The following is a 10,492-nucleotide window of genomic DNA, read 5'->3' as shown; positions in this document are numbered from 1 at the left end:
ATTCTCCTGCCTCAGCCTCCTGAGTAGCTGGAATTACAGGCACGTGCCACCATGCCCAGCTAATTTTTTTGTATTTTTAGTAGAGATGGGGTTTCACCATGTTGACCAGGATGGTCTTGATCTCTTGACCTCGTGATCCACCTGCCTCAGCCTCCCGAAGTGCTGGGATTACAGGCATGAGCCACCATGCCCGGCTACCACTATTAATTTCTACTGTTCTTTGAGAGAAATTGCATCCCAATGACAAGTAACAATGAAAGACCTTGGGCGCGTCCAAGCTCAATGGTAAACTTTCTGGTATTGATATTGGATTCGCAGCTTAGACTATGTAGGGTGTTTGAGGGATTAGGAGGCTGATCAAGAAAAAACTATAGGACTACAAGAGGCAGTTGTGTACAAAAAGCTTCATTTAGCAATTCTCAGGCATGCTTGCATGAGAGGGATGTTCCTTTATGGCAGGTTGTCATCCAGAGGCTTATGGTTACAGGGCCAGAGGAGAGATTGGTAAAAAAACTCCAGTAAGACAGGAGGATGAAAGATAGGCTTCCTAGTATAGGTGATGATCCTCAGAAGCATAATAGGGAGTTTGTCAGAGAACTCTGAAGGGTAATAGTGACTTAGAGCAGGGATCCCCAATACCCAGGCCACAGACTAGTGGCAGTCCATGGCCTGTTAGGAACCAGGCTGCACAGTACAGGGTTGAGTGGCAGGTGAGTGAAGCTTTAGCTGTATTATCTGCCGCTCCCCATGGCTGCGTCACCGCCCAAGCTTCACCTCCTGTCATATCAGCAGCAGAGGGATATAGATTGTATGCTCCTCGTGAGAATTTAATGCCTGATGATCTTTCACTGTCTTCCATCACTCCCAGATGAGACCACCTAGTTGCAGGAAAACAAGCTCAGGGCCCCCACTGACTCTATATTAGGTGAATTATATAATTATTTCATGATATATTATAAGATAATAATAATATAAATAAAGTGTGCAACAAATTTAATTTGCTTAAATCATCCTGAAGCCATCCCCCCTCCCCCATTCACGGAAAAATTGTCTTTCGTGAAAGAGGTCCCTGGTGACAAAAAGACTGGGGGACTGCTGGTTTAGATTATTAAAATCACAGCCTCTCCCTTACTAATGGCCAACAGTAAAAGCAGATAGTCTCTAAATGACTAAAAGTCTACTTATTTGGATAATTTATTTTAATAATTTCTACTTTTAGATTCAGGGGGTATATGTGCAAGGTTGTTACAAGGGTGTATAGTATGAGCTGAGATTTGGGGCACAGTTGATCCCATCACACAGCTACTGAGTATAGTACCCAATAGTTAGTTTTTCTTTTCTTTTCGTTTTTGTTTATTTATTTATTTATTTTTTTTTTCAGATGGAGTCTCACTCTTTCACGCAGGCTGGAGTGCAGTGGCCAGTCTCAGCTCACTGCAGTCTCTGCCTCCAGGTTTCAAGTAATTCTCCTGCCTCAGCCTCCTTTGTAGCTGATATTAAGAGTGTATGCCACCACACCTGGCTAATTTTTGTACTTTTAGTAGAGACAGGGTTTCATCATTTTGCCTTGGCTGGTCTTGAGCTCCTGACCTCAAGTGATCCACCCACCTTGGCCTCCTAAAGTGCTGGGATTATAGGCATGAGCCACTGCTCCCGGCCCCTAGTTACCTTTTCAGTTCTTTCCTTCTCCTTCTCTTCCAGTAGTCCCTAGTGTCTAATGTTGCCATTATTATGTCCATGAGTACCTAATTACCTTTCACTTATAAATTAGTAATGTTTCTGCGTTAATTTGTCTAGGATAATTTCCTCTGGCTGCATCCATGTTGCTGTAAGGGACAAGATTCTGGTCTTTTTTATGGCTGTGTAGTATTCCATACTGTATATTTATAATTTATTATCCAGTTGTTTGGGTTATCATTAAAATAATTGGGAGCATAAAATTTTCAGTTTGGTCATGGCAGGTATTAATTTGCAGTGAAGAAATAACCTAGGGAGTAATACCAAGAAACCATTGTTTGGCTCATTTATAGAGCAGGTTGCCACAAAGAACTAAGAATATAAAAAACTGAGAGCATTTTCTGGACAAAGCACATGAAAAGGACTTCTGTTTCTTTTGTTGTATGAATTTTTAAGGAAAAAAGAGGAGGATGAGGATTTGGAGAAAGCTGGGTTGACATACTTATTAAATCTTTGTTAAATGAACCTTATCTGAATAATGTTTGGGCAGAACAAGGGATGAGTCTTATGATATTGTTAATACTGGACTATGAATAACACTGTCTAAAATTTTCCTAATAAAATAATCATGCCAATTATCTCAGATTCCAAAAGGCTTAGGCTACTAAAAGCATCTATGGAGCAGTAAAACTCAGTACTCAAATGACCTTAACAACTTAGTTCCACCTACCATTTCTGTTAAGTTTTCTATCACTGTACATGAAACAACCTGATCTCCTGTCTTGCAAAAGAACACAGAGGATTTGTCATTGTTTTATTCCATTTTGTTGTTGGTTTTGCTTTAAATATTTTTTTTTTCTTTGAGGCAGAGTTTCACTCTTGTTGCCCAGGCTAGAGTGCAATGATGCAACCTCGGCTCACTGTAACATCTGCCTCCCGGGTTCAAGCAATTCTCCTGCCTCAGCATCACCAGTAGCTGGGATTACATGCATGCACCACCATGCCCAGCTAATTTTGTGTTTTTAGTAGAGACAGGGTTTCACCATGTCGTACAGGTCGGTCTGGAACTCCTGACCTCAAGTGATCCACCTGCTTCGGCATCCCAAAGTGCTGGGATTACAGGTGTGAGCCACTGCACCTAGCCTAAACAATCTCTAAGTTAACCAATCTATCTATGCTGTCTAGAGATGCCCCAATACATCCTACTTGGTCCATGGTGAATAGTGATAGATTTCTTCCTTCCTTCCTTCCTTCCTTCTTTCCTTCCTTCCTTCCTTCCTTCCTTCCTTCCTTCCTTCCTTCATTCTTTCCTCTTTCTTCCTTTTTGATGGTCTCACTCTGTCACCCAGGGGGGACTACAGTGACCTCAACCTCCCAGGTTCAAGCAATCCTCTCACCTCAGCCTCCCAAGTAGGGGGGGCTTCAGGTGTTCACCACCAGGCCCAGCTAATTTTATTTTATTTTTGTAGAGATGGAGTTTTGCCATGTTGTCCAGGCTGATCATGAACCCCCGGCCTCAAGCCATCCTCCAACCTTGGCCTCACAAAGTGCTGGGATTTACAGGCATGAGCCAACATACTTGGCCAGCTTTCTTATTAACGTATCCAGAAAAAATTATTAGTTATCTCCTTTGTAAAGTTTTCTCTGAAGTTCCCAGGCAAAATGAATAAATGTGCCTTCTATGTTTCCATAGCATTTTGCCTGTGATATTATTAAGGAAATTTTATGCTTCATATTATAATATTTTTTTCTATAGTATAGGCTCCCCTCATCCTATCCCTTTAAGATAATCCCGCTCATAATGTTAATTCTCTATGAGTTAGAGCAAGGTCTGACACGCAAACGTGCCAAATAACGGTTTGCTGGATTAATAAAATATGTATATTATTTTTACTAACTTTGCTAAATGTTTATCTGTCTTAATGAAATATGGATGTAATAACTTGTGCTAAAGGAGAATGTCAAAAGTGATTAATAATAATTATTTTATAAGAATATATATTAAAATTAGCAAAAAGTTAAATTTTCACAAAAGGCAGGAATGAATTTCAAAATATATAAAAAGTCTGATGATATTTGAGTTCTATTATTTTTGATTATCTGAGGAAGGTAGAACTAGTTGTCCAGAATATTCTGTCCCATAGTTCAGTGAGGAAGCTTCTTTTGAGTGGCATACAACATTCTTCATGTCATAATGTCACATGTTCTCTCCATATATGGAGCCAAAAAAGCTGATGTCATGAAGGTAAAGAGTAGATTAATGGTCACTAGAGGCCAAGAATAGTAAAGGTAATAGGGGATGAAAACAAGATGGCTAATAAGTACAAAACTACAGCCAGAGAGAAGGAATAAGTTCTAGTGTTTGACAGTACAATAGACAGACAGTAGTTAACAATGATGTAATGTGTATTTTAGGATAGCTAGAAGAGAATGTTTGGAATGTTCTCAGCACAAAGAAATTGAGGTTATTAATATCCTAATTACCTTGATTTGATTATTATATGCATGTATGAAAATATCACATGTACCTCATACATATGTACAATTATTATTTAGCAATAAAAAATAAAATAAAATTTTGCATATGTAAGAAAAATTATCCAGGTTATGAAAAACCAGTGTCATTAGAATTTGCCCCTAAGAGAAATTTGATAATTATTAGAATAATAAGAAAAGTCACTCAGGGGCATGTCTATTTTAGCATATAATAGGGTGAATAAATTCTCCCTTGTTCACGCTACTTCTAGATTTTCTTTTACTTTACACCATCTGTTGGTCTGCATCCTGTGTTGCTTTTTGCATCATTTTGTAAGGCAGAAGCAGAACACCTGCTTCACAGATGGTCCAAGGCTCAATCAGACACCCAGATGCAAAACTGATGAAAAGAGAATTGGCCAAATTTGAGGTGAGTAAAAATATATTGAATGCAATTAACAAATTTTCATGCATACAGAGAATAATGAGGAAAACTTATTAAGGATCTGCAGTTTAATTATTTTTTAGACTCTGTACAATGAGCTGTCTCTTTTTTTGTGGTTATATAGACTAAATTTCTGTATCACCTCACTTGATCACAACCAGCGAAAATAAATCTTGGAGCAGAGCTGGCAATATATCTATGATGTCAGTGGTGGCCCCTCTGGAGTGGGCTGCAGCCCACTGGCTGCAGCAGGGGAGGTGTGGCCAGGGTTAGGTGTTCCAGGTGGGATCCCCACACCCCTGGGCACAGCCGTAGCTGCCCAGCTGCTGCCCCAGACCCAGACATGCGTGTGCTCTTGGAGGCCCAGGAAGCCCCTTGACCCTGCAGGCTTGAAAGTGCTTCTTCTCACTGCCTGGCCTCTCCCCATTCCTTGTGCCCACTCCAGGCGAGAGCAAAGCTGTGGCTGAGCCCAGCTACTGTCACAGTCTAGCAGGTTGTGTGCACATTTAGGGGCAGTGCTGACCCATCAGCTTCCTGCCATCTCGGTTCCCTCAGGACTTTGGGTGCTGATGAGCATGGGAGAAAAGCTGAGCAGGGGCTTCATGACAGCTCTTCCAGGGCCCTCAGGTGCCCATTGGCATAAAGAGCCTGAGCGTCATGAACAACATGTTGATGGCAGAGGGAGACAGGTTCCTGGGCAGAAAGGGGCAGTTCACTGGAGAAATCCCACCTTCAAGCCGGGGACAACCTGAAGCCTGAAGGCCAAGCTGTCAGTTCCAGGTGGAGTCCACAACCTGGAGTAAGAATTTATGGTGCTTTTTCTGGGCCTTCCCATGGCTGCCCATGGACTAATCAGCATGCACTTCCTCCCTTCTGAGCCCATAAAATCTCCCAGACTCAGCCAGACTCACACAGACTTTGGGATGACCTGCCTACAGAAAGGAGCTAAACACTGCAAGTCTCTTCTCAAGAGTGAGCTGGGCACTCATCAAGAGGACCTGCCTGCAGAAAGGAGTTCCTACTTCGGGTCTCCTGAGAACTGCTCTGTCATTCAGTAATGCTCTTCTCAGCCTTGTTTACCCTCCAGTTGTCCATGTACCTCATTCTTTTGGACATGAAACAAGAACTTGGGACCTGCTGAATGGGAGAATTGAAAGAACTGTAACAGAAACAGGATTGAAACACACCCACTCTTTTCCATGCTGCAAGCAATGAGAAGGAGAGAAGAGCTATAGCCCTTTGGGGACCCCAGATCTAGGGGCTCCCTGAGCCAGGGCTGTGATTACCCTCTTGGGGCTCTGCGGTTTTTGGCATCTCCAAGCTTCTGGGTGTCACTTTGTTCCCATTGTCCAGACATGGATGCCTGTAACAGAAGCTGCGTGCAGTGCATCTGGTCCAGCTGCAGCCTCACATGGAGCCGGCACCTGTGTCAGCACCTGGAGCTGCCTGCCCACTGCAGCAGCTGGCATGCCTGGCTGTGTGGAGTGGTTGGCCCCTGCACTTGCTTGCCCACACACCTCTTACCTCTTTGTGCCTGACCTGCCCTTGGCAGATATGGGATCCAGGCTGATAGCATGAACCAAATGCAGCGTGCCAGGACAAGTGGGCAGAATGAGCTCAACAGGTGCAAGCAATACTCAGGCAGAAGGTATCACTGACACAGAGGTTTCCAGCTGATGAAGTGATACCCCAAGGATCTTGTGACATTGATTACTAAATAAATAGTATTGCATAGTTTCTTCATTTGATATGCATGATTATAGATCTTCCAGGACAAATACATGATACAGTCTGCATTATTGATGTTTTATAGACCCTGGTAGACATCACTGATCAATGACAGCCCTCTGGACAGCCACTACCAATCAATCAGAATGTGTATTTACATTAAAAGCTATTTATCTTCATGTAGTTATTTTTATACACACATCATATATTTCTTTGTCTACATCTGTCTATCTATCTCAAACAAATTGGGAAAATACTGACACTCATTTTTCTCATCTTTCTTCAGATGTATCCTATTCATAAAGGTTTTCTTTGGTGAAACTATAAAGAAGTCCCACTCTCCAGGAATTATCAAATATGCCACCTGTTCAAATGTAAATTTATCACATTTGAAATTATTATGGTTATGTTTATTTCCTTGCTTTTTTTTTGATATCTCAAATGAAAATGTAAGTGGGGTTGGATGCAGCAAACCACCATGGCATGTGTATACCTATATAACAAACCTGCACTTTCTGCACATGTACTGTAAAACTTAAAGTATAATTTTAAAAATCGGGGGAAAAAATGTACGTTCTAAGAAAGTCAGAAGTGATCTGCCTAAACTTTTCTGTATTCCCAATACAGACAAATGTGTTTAATAACTAGTGGTCACTCAATAAACGTTTGTTCAGTGTAAGCAGTAAACTTTATAAGAAAAGATCCAAGAGCAGGAACAAAAATGAGAGGTGTCTAATTTGTACATATTAGTTCTTTTTATCTGGAGAAAACTTTGTTCAAAATAAATATAATGTGAACCATATATGCACATTTTAAATTTCTAGTAGACCCACCAAAAAATTGAAAAGAAGCAGGTAAAATGGATTTTAAGAATATATCTAGCTTAATATAATATATAAGTAGTATTATTTTATTATGGTATTGATAAAATAATTAATGAGATATTTTCTTATTTTTTGAACTAAGCTACTGAAATCTGGTGTGTATGTGATACTCACAGCTCATTTTAATGTGAACTAGTCACATTTCAAATGCTTTGTAGCCATAGATGGCTAGTGTCTGCTGTATTGGACACTGTGGATCTAGAATATAGTTTGTGTGGGAGTTTCATGAAAAATGAGCCCAAATGGTAGGGCCATAATTCAGTAAGCATGGCATGGTGAGATATGTAAAACAAATTAACAAAAAGAAGGAGGTGATTATCATTGTGTTCAAGGAAAAGTAACATAATGTATGTTGAAGTTAGAAGATGGCAAGAAAAATTTGGAATTTGGTTGCCATAAAAAAAGTAAGAAATAATAAATATTTGAATTTAAGCAGTGACATAGACTGGGAAGGGTGGGTTAGATAAATCAGATTCAGTAAATATTTGCAAGTAGACATTTATTCAATGCAACTTCACAAAAATCTTCCTATTTTACACCAATAAATATTTCCAGGTTTCATTTAGAGTGATTTGCTGTGATAATAACAGTTAAGAATTATGAATCTTTTCACTCATAAAAGAAATCTTTTTACACCTTTACATTACACTCAGCTGACAGCAAACCTGTCAAAAAGCAAATTGATGGATGAAATATGAACATAACATTTAAAAACACTGAACCTCTTTATATAAAACTTGGTTGGAGGCTTAAAGTAGAAGTCTCTTTTGAGGCTACATCTTTGTATTCAACGAAAGATAGAAGAGGCTTCATGTAAGGGGTGTGCCATCCAAATACTGCCCCATCATTTCTGCTCATACAAAGGCAACAGTCCTTAAAGCCTGACTCAGACCTTGTTTCATCCATGAGTATATAAGACTTTTGTGGGCCTATAATGTACCAGACATTGAGTTAGTTCCCATAAGTGAAATACCTCACTTGACCTACGATCTCTTGGAGATCCCAACTCTTCTCCAGCTCATTGCATTATCTAAAGGATGTGGGAGGGTTTACTCTCTTCTTTCACTCTATTCCTTTTGGCTAAAGGAAAATACATTAGTTCATGTTTGCCAGAGGATTAATAGATACCAGTGTACATGTAAAATACTTAATATGTATTATTTTATTCTTTGTTGTTGTTGTTTGTTTGTTTCCTTTAAGGCAGGGTCTTGCTCTGTCACCCAGACTGGAGTGCAATGGTATAAGCTCCACTTACTGCAGGCTCCTCCTCTTGGGTTCAAGTGATTATGGACCTCAGCCTCCTGAGTAGCTGGGACTACAGATATGCAGCACTACACCCAGCTAATTTTTATAGTTTTAGTACAGACAGGATTTCACCATATTGGCCAGGTTGGTCTTGAGCTCCTGACCTCAAGTGATCTGCTCACCTTGGCTTCTCAAAGTGCTGGAATTACAGGTGTGATCTACTGCACCCAGCTGTTTGTAACAACTCTGTAATGTAAGCACTATTATTACCCAAATTTTCCAAATAGGAAACTGAGACTTAGACATGTTAAGAAGCTTTCCAAAGTCATAAATAAAGTGAAGAATAGATAAGAACAACATTGGTCTGAAATTTAAAAACAACCATATCAAATTTTTTTTTACCTCAAAAACATTTATTCTATTATTAAACCAACTTAAGGGCAACAGCAATGAGAGTTGCAAAAAGGAGACTGTCCACATGTTAGATAGTCCTGAACAATTAAAGAAAATGAGAACTGAGATGATTTGTTTCAGTTGCATTTCCGGGAGAGGTCAACTTTGTTAACTTCTGAAGCAATATTTCAGATGAGGAAAGGGGAAGAGAATGGTAAGTCATTGTTATGCAGATTGCGATTGAGTAAGGAGTTCTGTAGGTAATGCATTCCCCAGGGGAAATCCTAAAACCTCCTCCTCCACCTCGTTTCAGTTCTGTAATCTGACTTCTCTGGGAAGTCACTGAAGGAGATGTGAGTAATATAATTGTTATAATTACTCTCCAACTTGAGCCTGATCTACTAGACAGTCGTAGACACTCAGAGTTAACAGTGACTTTATAAGCATGTAATTCAGCATCCTACCATAAACCTTTAATTTTCTCTGCTATCTTTGGACAAAGCATACAATTTGATGACCTGAGATTAAATGTTAGTCCCTTTAGTTTATTTTAATTGTTAAATGAATGCAAAAATATAATTGTTAAAATGAATGCAATCTGTTAGTGCTGCTCTGAAATTAGAATAAAGACATGATACATATGTGTATTTATATAGAGAGTTACATATTTTACTTTTCATATAATATGCAGTGACTTGACAATATGGTACATGATTTTTTTTCTTCTTCTGCACCCTAAGGAGTCCTAATAACCATCTATCTACTCATAAAACAACTCTTTGGCTTTCAGACATCATGGCTGTTATGCCTAACTCTCAGACTTGCTAAAAATAGTTTGAAATTCTTACGAGAAAGAAAGAAAAAAAGAAAGAAAGAAAAACTTCTATCCACTGATAAGATGTTTCTTCTGTGAAGCTGAGAGACTCTCAAATCTTATGGCACCACTGAAGTGTTAAAAGTATAATTTCTCATGTCCTTAATTCACCCCCAACTCGAAGTATGTTTTCTCTCTCAAATCATTCAGAGTAATTTTTGTTACCAATTCAGCAGATGCGCTCAATTTCAGATTCATTTTTTCCATCTAATTGTTTCTCTTTTTGTTTAACAGCTTTATTGAGGCATAATTGATATATAAAGAATAAAACATATTTAATATGTACAATTTGATGAGATTGGACATATACAACCACTCATGATACCATTACTACAATCAGGGTAATAGACATACTTCCCAAAGTTTTCTCATGTCTTTGTGTATGTGTGTGTGTGTGTGTGTGTGTGTGTTGTGTGTGCATGTATGTGTGTTGTGTGTGTGCGTGCGTAATTGGAGCACCTAACATGAGACTTGCCCTTTTAATCATTTCTTATTGGCCATTTGCTTTCTGTTTATCAGTATATTGAGTGGTAATCGAGCAGGCCTGTTCTTAGTATGAACCATCACCTCCCTCACTGAAGGTACTGGGCTTCAATTAAAACAAAGAAAATGCAGTGCAGTATGTAAGGGGCAGTCAAAAACGTGTTGTCCAGGCTAACAAGCAATTTTTATTGCTGAGGTTGCAATGGTCTGAATTCATATGTTGAAATCGTAACCCCAAGACAATAGTATTAGAAAATGGGGCCTTTAGGAGGTGAGTAGGGCAAAAGT

This window comes from Cebus imitator, unplaced genomic scaffold, assembly GCF_001604975.1.
Source record: "Cebus imitator isolate Cc_AM_T3 unplaced genomic scaffold, Cebus_imitator-1.0 Scaffold151, whole genome shotgun sequence".
In the NCBI taxonomy this organism is placed as follows: Eukaryota; Metazoa; Chordata; class Mammalia; order Primates; family Cebidae; genus Cebus; species Cebus imitator.
The sequence above is the reverse complement of the archived record's forward strand: the minus strand, read 5'-3'. Positions refer to the sequence as shown.